The sequence below is a fragment of the Pinus tabuliformis genome, chromosome 9, assembly GCF_031772625.1.
Source record: "Pinus tabuliformis cultivar Carrire ecotype Pingquan chromosome 9, CPIR1, whole genome shotgun sequence".
Taxonomy (NCBI): domain Eukaryota; kingdom Viridiplantae; phylum Streptophyta; class Pinopsida; order Pinales; family Pinaceae; genus Pinus; species Pinus tabuliformis.
In genome coordinates this window covers 814,508,609-814,521,998 of record NC_142307.1, presented here as the reverse complement: position 1 = coordinate 814,521,998, position 13,390 = coordinate 814,508,609, and positions in this window count along the sequence as shown.

Genomic DNA, 13,390 nt, shown 5'->3' with positions numbered 1-13,390 from the left:
TGTCTCAAATAAGTTTAAGAACTTATGTGTAGAATAAGGGATTGAATTAGAATTGATGACACCCAACAACACACAACAGAATGCGGTGGTTGAGAGGAAGAACAAAAGCATTGTAGGGGTAGAACGAATGATTTGCATGATCAGAGCCTACCACTACACTTGTGGGTTGAGGCATGCAACACAATAGTTTATTTGTAGAACCGTAGGCCACATCGGATACTTGGGATGAAGACACTAGATGAGGCTTATTCCAGTAAGAGACCAAGATTTGGTCACTTCCTGATTTTTGGGTCATCAGTATATTTCCATGTGACCAAAGATGCACGTAAGAAGCTTGAGTCGAAATTAGAGTTAGGGATATTTGTGGGGTACATTAATACACCTCACAACTATCGGGTGTGCTTGCTGACCAACAGGATGATAGTGGTTTGCAGGGATGTCGGATTCGATAAGGAGAAGGCCATGAGAGTTCCCCTTCAGATGGAGTTTGAGCTTCATGCGGTTGAGGAGCTTTTAGCTCCTAATGTTGAGGATCCTCATATTGATGTGGAGTAGCCACATGCAGAGGATCTGGGAGTGGAGACATCCACTTAGGTAGAGTCTTCCAGAGATGAGACAAAGTGCACCAAAGAGGCTGATAGGTTATTACATGTTGCACGAGAGAATGTGGGAGCACCCACATCTCAATGCGGAAGGAGGAGTTCACTTGAGGTACAGTGGATACATGGCTCTTATGAGCAGATGTGTTAAGACAGATCCATCCTCCTTTGAGGAGGTAGTGCAACAACTAGTTTTGGGTTGACACCATGGTAGAGGAGTATGACTCCATAGTTCGCAACAGTGTTTGGGATGCAGTCCTGAGACTGGATGACAAGTCAATGGTAAGCTCTCGATGGCTTTACAAGGTAAATCAAGTTGTTGATGCTAGTGTGGAGAAGCATAAGGCCAGGTTTGTGGCCCATGGATTTTCATAGGTATAGGTGATTGACTATGATGAGACCTTTGCTCTTATTGCAAGGTACTCATCGATCATATCTATATTGGCATTATCACCGTAGATGGCTTGGAAGATACATAAGATGGATCTAAAGACAACCTTCCTTAATGGAAAAATTGAGGAAGAGGTGTACATAGAGAAACCTAAAGGTTTTGAGACCTTCGACTGTGAGTCGCATGTGTGCTGAAGCAAGCACCCCATGCTTGGTACACTAGGATCGATAACTACTTCACCGAGTTGGGATTCACGAAGACTGAAGTGGATGTGAACCTGTACCACATAGTGATGGGAGGTAAATTTTTTATCATTGTATTATATGTCGACGATTTGATTTTGACAAGGGATGATCAGTTGATCAAATCTTGCAAAGAGGACCTTGCAAGAGAGTTTGAGATGAAGGACATGGGGCTCATGCATTACTTTCTAGGCATGGAAGTATGGCAAGGTGATGGGGAATTATTTGTGTCTTAGGGCAAGTATGCCAACAAGATACTCAAGAGGCTTCGCATGGAGAGCAACAAACCCCTGGAGACTCCTCTAGCAAGTAACTAGAGGAAGGAGGATGTTACTTCAAGGTAGGTATTGGAAGCTGTTGTTTACAGGAAGCTTATGCACTCACTCATGTATTTGGTAAACACATGACTGTATATGTGCTATCAATTTAACAAACTTAGTCAAGCAATGTTTAGGCCTACCAATCTATATTGGAAGGTGGCAAAGCATGTGTTGAGAAACTCAAGGGCACTACTAAGTATGGATTATGGTATAGATGAACAAAGGGAATGAAGCTTCAAGGCTTCACCGATGCATATTGGGTGGGGATTCCATCCAGCAGGAAGAGCACGTTAGGATGGATCTTCAGTATTGGGTCAGTAACAATTTCCTGGTATAGTAGGAAACAAAGATCGGTTGCACTTAGTTTAGTAAAGGTAATGTACATGGCTACAAGTCAGGCAGCATGTGAGGCCATCTAGACAAGGAAGATTTTGGTTGATTTGTTTGGTCAACAGATGGATCCAACTGTGATTTATTGTGATAATTATATTTGTATCAAACTCTTTGAAAATCTAGTTTTTCATGATCTATCCAACCATATTGATATCTGCTATCGTCATCTTCGAGATTGTGTATTGAGGCAAATTATGTTGTTGGAGTACATTCCCACAGATAAGAAAGATGTTCACATTTTCACAAAGGCATTATCAAGATGTAAATTTGAGTTTCACAGAGATAGGATTGGGGTAGCTGCTAATCCCTTTCTTTTTGAGAGGGAGTGTTGAGAAATGGCAACTAGAAATTCCAGTTTAAATTGTCCTTGAATTAAACTATGAATTAAAATCGAATTCTATTCTCATCGAAACTTGTAAATAGTTACTTAAGTTTAATTGATTGAATTAGCTTAAGAATTTTGATTTGGAAGTATTTATGTAGTCATGTATATGTTCTCCCTTAATTTTAGGGGTCTAGGATGAGTTTATTTGAGTTGTAATTAGATAACTCAGTTTGACTGAGTTATAGTAAGTTCAACTAGTTCTAATTATTTGTGGAACTAACAAAGGTCTAGTAGTGAGTTGCTGCATTGATGCATCCTCGGTACTACTCCAACTAACTAAAGATTCCCTCATGAGAAATGCATTAATGTTAGTTCAAAGAAAGACCCAACTGAGATTAGTGTGCAGGGATAGTGTACTATCAGTTGTATAATGATAGGAGTTGTACAGATCATCAATGCAATTAGAAAAGGACCTTGATTTGGATTGCGCAGTTATGGAAGAAGGAATTCCTAACTAAATATGGGCTATTCATCACAGGAATTTCGCAAGGAAATGGGTGCTCAGCAGGCAACAAAAATTGGCTAAGTGTTGATGAGTGCAGGCTTGTGAAGCAGAGAGTTGATCATACATTTGGAGGAATTATTCTTGTGAGAACAAGCTTTGTATTATCATTCAGATTTCTGATTAATGTAATAGATCGTCAGGGTTTTGAACAATTCCTTTCCCGAAAGAAACAATTGTGTTATGTGTCTTTGTTATATTCCTCTTGTCGATTATTGTTTTCATCAATCATTGATTTCCTTTTTTTAAACAGTAGAGTAGATTCTTGTCTTGTGTTTTAATACATTACATGAGCTGTGAACCTACATGAAAATTTACATGAACATTGTGTGCAGGTGGTGTTGAGCTTATAGTATGCAATTGAGAACCAGTCGAGGGAATCGTTTGCTAAGGTGTCAAGATTGTCTATTCTGGTGAGGAGGCATTGTTGCACATGTGGATGGGGGAGAAGTGTTTTCATTATATTTCATTGAATAGAGAATACATCCAATCAATGATTTTTGCATGATGGCAACTTGGGATAGAGCATTGGTGTCTATCCTGCATGTGTAGCGACCTCATTAGAACTATGCAATGGTATTTGGTGAACATACATCTAGTATAATAGAGTGTGGGAGAATGTGAAGCCATTGTCATGTTGAGTCACTTGTGGAAGTGCAAAATAGGAGAGGAAGTTGAGGTTGTGTAATGTTTTCAATACAAAGGCGATTGGTGTAAAATAAAAAGTGTTTCTTATCTGTGAAGCATTATTGAGCAGCATGTACAACGGTGGAAGAGGATTGAACTCACAAATTTAGAGGAAGCATGGTGTGGTATGTTTTTGGTGCCTTAAGGAGTCCCAGACATTGGAGGAGCTTGATCTCATGTTAGAATATTGTCTATCCATATTCTGATTACCTCATTCAACTATATTTACTTGGTTGGTTGTGGTTCCATTCTGATCTTTTTTTACGTGTTGATTTGTAGCATGGAGACATGCATCAGTATGTCCAAATAGTTGACTGTTGTGAGTGGAGAAACATAGCAATTCTATGAATTTTTTGTTTTTGATAGAACTTGTCAAATGATCAATCTTGGGAGGAGAAGACAAACATGAGATATTGCTTATGTAATGTTGTGGTGTGCCACTGTGTTGGAGATTCGCACAGTCGAGAGAGAAAGAGTGTGGTGTATTGATTTGTTTTTCCGAGACTTGTGTGAAAAAACTGGCCAACACAGAGTTTTGTGTGTGTGAAGCTACTAAGTTCAACGTTATAAAGAGCCATGGTTCTTGACCTGTGTAGTGACCTGTAGATGGAATATAGAGACCAAACTCCATCCAATTGGTGACTTGTATAGGAGGGAACTAACAGTCAATAGTTGAATTGTGTTGTTTACATGAGCTAATGGCTATAAGTTGTGCACCAAGGATGGCATCATGCGAACCGAGCCAAGAAAGATCAAGGTCATATTAATAATCGACATTAGTGCGATCATCAACCAAATAGTGAGCCAAATATAATAAACTGGTACTCCTTGGCACGCGGTGATTTTGTCACATCATCAATGCGAAGTTAAGATAAACACACCAATCATATCGTGATATGGTTGTGTTAGAGCAATTATTTTCACATTCGCAGCTCTAAGTTAGAGAAAATTAAAAGCGTATGGCCACAAAGGGTTGATATCAAGTGGTTGAAAGGAAGGAGAGTACCTCCATCTGTGATCATAGGATGAAGATGAGTTGTATTTGTTTTCTACTATGTAGAGGAAACAAAGGCTATGTGGTTTGTTGTTGGTGTGGTTGTTGGGATCGTGTAAACCTGGATAGGAGTTGCATTAATGTCCATGACTATGTGAATTTGGAAGGAACCTGTAATTTTTAATAATCCATTGGAGCTTGCCAACGTGATTTTTTGTTGGTATTGTTGTTGGGATCGTGTGAACCTGGATCGGTGTTGCATTAATGTCCATGACTATGTCAATTTGGAAGGAACCTAAAATTTTTAATAATCCGTTGGAGCTTGCGAGTGTAGCAAAGCAACAATGATCCGGTCACCTATCCAGTGTTTGGAGGCTGAGCCTGGTGCATTGTGATTAGAGAATTTTCAAGTTTTGAGCTTCAAAGTCAATGGAACATGACCAATTCCTGAAAAATATTCCATATTTAAATTGAAAAGTTAAATTTATGTTGCAGATCCACAATTTTAGGTTGTCTGTGCCAGAAGAATCATTCCATTGCTGCAACAATACGGTGTCCATGTTCAATGATTCATCGGAGCATTGTTGGAGTGCGGAGCATTTGGTGACCAATTTTCCCAACATTTGTTGTTGTTGTACATCATTTGTAAATCCTAGAGAGGGAGAATCACATGGAAGAGTGTGTGATGTTGAATTCTTGTACCAACGTTTGTGAGAGTTCTGAGAGCATAGTGAAGATGAAATTTTTCCTTCATCCTACTGTTGGATAGAGTAGCACAGTGAAAGCAGTGGAAGTGTGAATTTATGGGAGATGATAGAAGGAACATGCATTGTAGCAATGGGTTAGCAAAAAGAGACTCAAAGAGTTCTAAAGATAACTCAAAAGTATCAAGGGAGAGAATAAAAAAGAAAAGGTGGAATATGAAAAGCCAAATTAGCATGAAGAATTTGAAGACACCGATACAATATTGAAGCAATTAATGTCATTTTTGCCTATTATAACTTGAAGACTTACAAAGTGAGCTTGTTTATCTCATCACCCATCACCATTATTTATAAATCCATGAGCTGGATAATTTACAGTGATCTCCACAGACTCCTACCAACTATTTATTTCCCTGTTGACTAACGCTGAACTTGTTGTCATATGAATAGGGTTTGTTGTCACATGAATAGTCACAGACAGGTCATGATTAATACTCTAACACCTCCCCTTAGTCAGGACCTAAAAATTAACTTGAATTCTATTCATAGTTTTAGCTAGGCTTACAACAGTAAATAAAAACAAACTTGATAACAAGGCTGTCTTATTGCTAAAGTATAATGATGCAACTTTTTCTTTAATGGGATCTCTTATTCAGCCTCAATATGGTTCCACATAACAAATATGGTGTGCTCCTTCGTTCGAGCTTCAAATGGTGATGTAGACTCCTCTTTACGAATAACTAGGTGCGCTATCAACAAATATCAAACATAGAGACTTGAAAGGTGAAGAGTCACACAAACAATCCTTTGCACTCGACACAACATTCTCAAGCTTCAACTCCACATTGAGAACAACTCCACATAGCAACTGGTAGCATAATGCGGCCACACCAATACGGTTGGAAATAAAAACTATTGACTCCTTTGATTCACAAATAACAACTTCAAGTGGTGCAACGGTACTGCACGTGGTGTCATTCTCCACACATGGATACCACACTTCAAATCACAACTTCGATCCATGGTAGCCACAGGCTCCCAAGTCCATGCACGATAAATCCAAACTCCAACTCCATCTTCTAAGCTCTATGCTCACCGCACCACTCTGTAGGGAAAGTGGTTAGAGATTAGAACAACTCCTTTCGGTAGACTCACTAGAATGACTACCTCATCAATCTGCAACTTTCTAACAATAATGGTGGTGTCACACCATTACACTTCTCCTAAGGATCTAGCACTCATGACTTCTACCAACATCTATAGGTGCAAAAAATTGGTGTGCTTCTTTAGACATTACAGACAATGATCACTTCTCCCACTCTTCACAACTCAATTCCACGCGTGCTGGGCTCACTCACACTGGCTCCACACATCCTCAACTTGCTTACTATTAGTAGCCACTCACAGCCAAAGGATAACACCCAACACCCAACACATAACACTTCCTCTTTCATACCATGCAGCTCCTTAGTGGGTAGTTGGACAAAGTTGGTTTCACATGATCCCAGTAGCTACACCAATTCTATTTATCTAAATGTGCCTCAAAAAATTATTCACACAGAACGAGTAGATTTCGACCATAGATTAAACGGGATTCAAACAACTTCATTTAATTCTCCCCGCAATAATCCATTTCCAAACTTACATTGGCAGCCTTGCGTGATTCAATTATACCAGTCAATGCTCTAATAGCCTATTTATCTTTGCCAACACACAACTCACTGCGTCTTTCATGTTGGGTTCATCAATTTTAACACATTCCCAATGCTAGCAGATCTAGTACTTAGTCTCACAATTATGACCAATACCTCTTCCCTTTAACAGATTGACTCCACAAAATAACTAGACCTTCAAATCTTTTGCCTCCTCCACATGCATGGCTCAAATGAGCTAGAATCTCAGTATCTTCCTCATTCCTACTCTAAACTACTACAAGCACTGACCATTCCAAGCTACATGCCCATCTTACAATGCTACCAATCCACTCACTAACGTTGAAAGCAAACATATCGACTAAGCTTGGTAAGATTTACATTGGCCCAATTTGCTTTGTAGTACTCCATGGCCCAGATAGTGTCCTCGTAGCCCTTGCAAGCTACTCCCTTCTAACTAGGGTGGGTTGTCACTGTTTCCACCTCACAGAAAGCCCTAAGAATCCCCTCAACAGGAAGAACCAGAAAAAAAAGGGGGAAAAGCTCCAAGTGAATATGAGTGCACTATTCACAATAGCTATCACAACTCCTCCAATGGTGCACTATTCCCAACAACTATCACAACTCTTGGAAAACCTCTTTACAGATCCACCAGAAAAGAAAAGCATGCCAACTGACCAACATATATTTTCAAGACAAGTCGATTCCTATTCGATCTCAACCACGCTATGACAGGGACAGATTGCAACAACATCGCCTGGCCACAACAACATCACTCACCTAAACTTTCATCATAACCTCAACACAAGCCTTCACACCACCAAGTCCTCAACTCTTCACACCATCGAGCTTACAACTTTGGCTCTGAGCTCACATGCTCCTATGCTCACCCTTATGCCCTCTTATGGACAACGCTGGAGAACACACAGCTGCAGAGGGTCTAGTAGTGAGTCTCACCACACAAGGTGGCCTCTCAACAACTCTCCTAAGCTTTGTCTCCTCATAGCTCACCTGAGCTTTCATACCATATCAGAACTAGAAGAATAACAAGGTGAGCTTACTTATTTCATTATCCATCACCATTATTTGTACATCTATGAGCCAAAGAATCAATTGTGATCTTCATCGACTCCTACCAACTATTGATTACCCAGCTGACTAACATTGAACTCGTTGTCATATGAATAGGGTTTGCAATCACATAAATAGTCACGAATAGGTCATGATTAATACTCTAACACCGATGAAAACTAGAAAACATTAGGAAAACGTCACACCAATTCAAGAAAATGGACAAAAAATTCAAGAACAAGAAGGACAACAAGTGGAAACTGATGAAAATCAAGAAGGAGAAATCTTGCAAGAAACTTTACAGGATATTCAACTTGATAATGCACCACCCTAATTGGTTCAAAAATATTCTATGCCTCATAATCCTTCACAAAGGTATCCTCCTTCAAACTATATTTTATTGATTGATGAAGGTGAGCCTAATTGTTTTTAAGAGGCTTGTAAAGTTGAACACAGTAAAGAATGGAAGAACATGATGTAGGAGGAAATGAATACTTTGCTGGAAAATAAAACTTGGGAGTTGGTAAATCTCACAAAAGTAGATGGTATCTACAAAACAAATGGGTTTACGTGATTAATCATGAAGGTGACAAAAAGAAAGAGAGGTATAAAGCAAGGGTAGTGGTGAAAGGATTTTCCCAAAAGGAAGGTATTAACTTCACTGAAATTTTCACACCTATTGTTAAGATTTCATTCATTAGATTCATTCTTGGTCTTGTTGCCACTTTAGACTTAGAATGTGAATAGTTATATGTAAAAATTGCTTTTCTTCATGGCGAATTGGAGGAATAAATTTTATATGGAGTAGCCAAAAGGCTTCATAGAGAAAGGAAAATAAGACCTTGTTTGTAGGTTGAAGAAGAGTCTTTATGGGTTGAAAGAAGCACCTCAACATTGGTACAAGGAATTTGATTCATTTATGTTAGAACATGGTTATCATTGATTGGAAGCTGACCATTGTTTCTATATCAAGCGATGTGATCAAGAAAAGTATATCATATTATTTTTATATGTGGATGACATGATGATTGTTGGGCATGATAAGAATATGACCAATAGGTTGAAGAAATATTTGGGCAAAAAATTTGCAATGAAGGATTTGGGTCCAACACAATATATATTGGGCATGAGGATCATGTGTGACAGGAAAACAAAAGGTTGTGGTTGTCACAAGAATAATATATCAAGAAGGTGCTTAACATGTTTAATATGAAGGATGCCAAGCCTTTTTGTACACCCCTTGCAGTTCACTTCAAGATGAGCGCTGAGTTATGTCCCAGTGATGACAAGGAGAAGGAGGAAATCAGTAAGATTCATTATTATTCATCATTTGGAAGCTTGATGTCCTCCATGGTTTGTACATGACTAGACATTTCATATTTAGTGGGAGTAGTGAGTAGGTTCCTTGCCAACCCTGGAAAACAATAATGGAAACAAGTAAAATGGATTTTGAGGTATGTTAAGGGTACTATTCATTATTGTTTATGTTTTGGTCATAATGGCACTGTCCTTGAAGGATTTGCAGATGAAGATATGGATCGAGATATGGACACTAGAAAATCCACTACATGTTATTTGTATACATTTGTAGGAGCAACAATATCTTTGGTGTTAATGCTACAAATAATAATAACTCTCTCTACAATAGAGGCAGAGTACATATCTTCAATAGATGCTTGTAAAGAGACGTTGTGTATGCAAAGATTCCTACGAGAGATAGGAATAAACAAGGACAGGTATGTGCTATATTGTTATAGTTTGAGTGCCATTCACTTGGCTAAAAATGTAGCATTTCATTAAAAAACCAAGCACATTGACTTGAGATATCATTGGATCCACCATGTCTTGGAGGAAGGGCAGTTATCCTTGGAAAATATCCATATAGATAGGAACCTTAATGATATGATCATTAAGATTCTACCAAGAAATAAACATGAGTTATGTAGAGGCATGCTAGGACTTAGTGTGACTTGATTCAGGACTCTTATTTGACTTCAAGTGGTAGAATGGTAAATTTGAAGCCAAATACAGAAGCTAATGCACACTACTCTACAATGAAAAAATATTTTGGAACATTCTTGAAACAAAGTACGGTGAGAAAATTGATGAAGATGAAGGTGAATCTTTAGTAGAAGATCTAAATCTAGGTGCATAGATTGTAGAGGAAAGAGTCGTGGATGACTCAACAACAAATGGTGAATTGAATAAATAGGAATTTGCAATTGCATTTGGTAATGGATATTTTTGTTATGAAAATGAATTGTAGGTTATTTCTAAAAAGAATTTAGTTGATAAATTTTTGTTTGCTTTTGATGGTCAAGTGGTTGATAAGAACTTTCTTACAATAGAAGAAGTGGAACAACATGATGAGGAAATTGTAGCAATGGTTAAAGGGAGAAAAATGTTTGAATATGTCAATCTTGATCATGATCCATAGATAAAACTTATTGAAGAATGGATTAAAAAACTTATTAAACAAATTGATGCAAGACTGAAAGCAACAATTGTGACGATGAAGAATATTGAAACTAAATAGAATGAAGAATCAATGAGGTAGGCAGCTGACATGGAGGTTGAAACAATAGTTAACTCAGCTGAAGAAGTTCATGGTATCTTAATGCATTGGATCCCAAAGGAAACAATATTAACCAAAAGTGAAGTGGATACAAACCTTAATCACATCTTGGTAGAGGTTAAATTGCTTATTATTGTCTTGTATGTTGATAATTTGATTTTAACTAATGATGAGCATTTGATCGGATCTTCCAAGGGAATTTGAAATAAAGGACATGGGTCTCGTGCACCACTTTCTTGGGCTGGATGTATGGCAAGATGATGGGGAACGGTTTGCCTCTCAAGGAAAGTATTCAAATGAGATATTGTAGAGATTCTGCATGGAGAGTTGTAAACCCATGGAGACATCTCTAACAAACAACTAGAGGAAGGAGGATGCCACTTCAGGTGAAGAAGTGGATGCTACCATTTATCGACAGCTAGTGGGTTCACTCATGTATCTTGTAAACACATGACCATATATGTGTTATGAAGTCAACCAGCTAAGCCAAGCTATAGTTAGGAAAGCCAAATTATTGTGGAATGCAATTAAACATGTTTTACAGGACCTTAGAGGCACTACCCAGTTTGGAATATGGTACAAACAGGCAGAGGGAGTGAAGTTGTGTGGCTTCACAAATGTAGATTGGGTGCGAAGTCCATCAGATTGAAATAGTACATTAGGTCAAATTTTGAGTGTTGGGTTTGCATTTGTTTCTTGGTACAACAGGAAGCAAAGTTATGTGGTTCTTAACTCAGCAAAAGTAGAATACATAGCTACAAGTCAAGCAGCATGTGAGTCGATATGGATGAGAAAGATACTTGTTGGATTGTTTGGCCAGATGGTGGATCTAACTGTGATCTACTCTGATAATCAGAGTTACATCAAACTCTCTGAGAATCTTGTATTTCAAGATTGATCAAAGAATATAGATATATGGTATAACAATTTACAGGACTTTGTTCAAAGGCAGATAATGTTGCTACACTACATTCTGATGGAGGAACAAGATGCTGACATTTTGAAAAAGAATTTGTCAAGAGGGAAGTTTGAGTTCCATAGGTGTAAGATACGGGTGGTTGATAATCCCTTTATTGCCAAGAGGGAGTGTTGAAAAATGGACCAAGAAATTCTCAATTTGATTTTGCCTTGATTAAATTGATAAAATTTGAATTTCCACATCAACGGACAACTTGGATGTAGTTAACATGTGTGACATGGCTTGTGTCACCTGATTTACTCAGTAAATTTGAGTTGGAGGATTTAGAGTTTAGTTAAGCATGTGTGATTGCTAATTTGTAGCAACCAAAGTTAGTTATCTCAAGTTCCTTTCAGTTAAACTAGTTCCAAAGGTTGGAGGAACTAGCAGAAGGTCAATTCTATAGTGGTACTTCAATTATGAGACACATGTGGATGGTGACTACAAAGTGAGTTGTGAATTGATGAATCCAACAATAGATCTTGTTGATGATGGTGAAGGTTTCAATAAAAAAGTGAATAACATGTGTGATCTAGTTGGTATGATTGTAGTTGATGATGACCTCTTTGCATCAGAGTTTGAGGCATTTATGTTTGAGAATAGAATCAAAAGATGATATTATTATTATTGATTGCACCTTATTTGGAGACATAATTTGTATTGTATGGGTTGGTACTTTTCCATTGGATGTGGTTGGTGATGTGAAGACTACTCAACTTCTAGTAAAGATTCATATTGAATATGACAAGCCTATGGATGTTTGTTTGTAAAGGGAGATCCCTCTCGACTCAACTCATTGGATTCTTTATTTATTCATGCTATTTTGTGTTCTCAAATTTTATTCTCTAAGGGGTTGAGACTATCTGTTTCATTGATTTTACATCGACCGGTGAAAAAAGAAGAATGTATTTTGTATCCATAACTTTTCCATTTCGCTAAGTTCCAAATAAAAAGAGTCCAACTCTATAGCCAATAGAATAATAACCTCTTGATACACCTTTACTGAGCTATGAATACCTCTCACCTCTCATTGTATCTCAATGAAATGACATCTAATAACTCTAGCAGGAAAGAGTCAAATTTTATGCCCAAGACACAAGTAGAAATGGAGTAGTTGTGAAGGCAACAATCTCCATTGGGGATTTCCATTTTTGTTGTAACATACAAGAAGAATCTTGTCATTGGAAGAAGAGATAAAATATATCTGCCAAAAACACAATATCATCGCTCTCCTAGTGCCATTAATTTTTGTTAATTCATTCGAATGCAGGTAATGCATAAGGATTCATTAGTATCTATGAAATTTTCTCTCTTTCCAATAGAAAAATAGGTTCATCCTAATATTAATATATAAAATAAGGTTCATTAATATGTATGGTTCAATTTTGTTTGATGATCCTATTTCTCCAAAGGATATCCTTTTTTGAATTTTTTTTGGTATAAGATATGGTGATACCTTTAAATATGAGGTAATTTTGGGTAAAATTAGAAGTGGAACAACAAGTTGGGGTTTGAATTTCCTTTGTAGTAGTAGGCTACATGAAATTTATATTGAAATGTTTTTTTTTGGCCCAACATAGCATATTCTTTATATGGAAAGGTTCGTTATGGGTGGTATGTTTTTTAGTACTTCAACTCATTAGATTCTTTGTATGTTCATCATATCTGTCTCTCTCAACTTTCCTTTTCGAAGGGGTTGATACTATTTTCTTTCTTCATTTTTCATGGTCCAGTCAAAGAAGAAGAATGTGGTTTGTCTCCACTTCTTTTCCATTTCGCTAAGTTACAAATAAAAGGAATCCAATTCTATAGTGATTCGATAGATCAAATTTATGCTCAAATTTCAAAGTTGTTGGAATGGCTCGAAACCTAACTGATCTGTATATGAAACTACTCGAGGATTATGATAAATTGCAG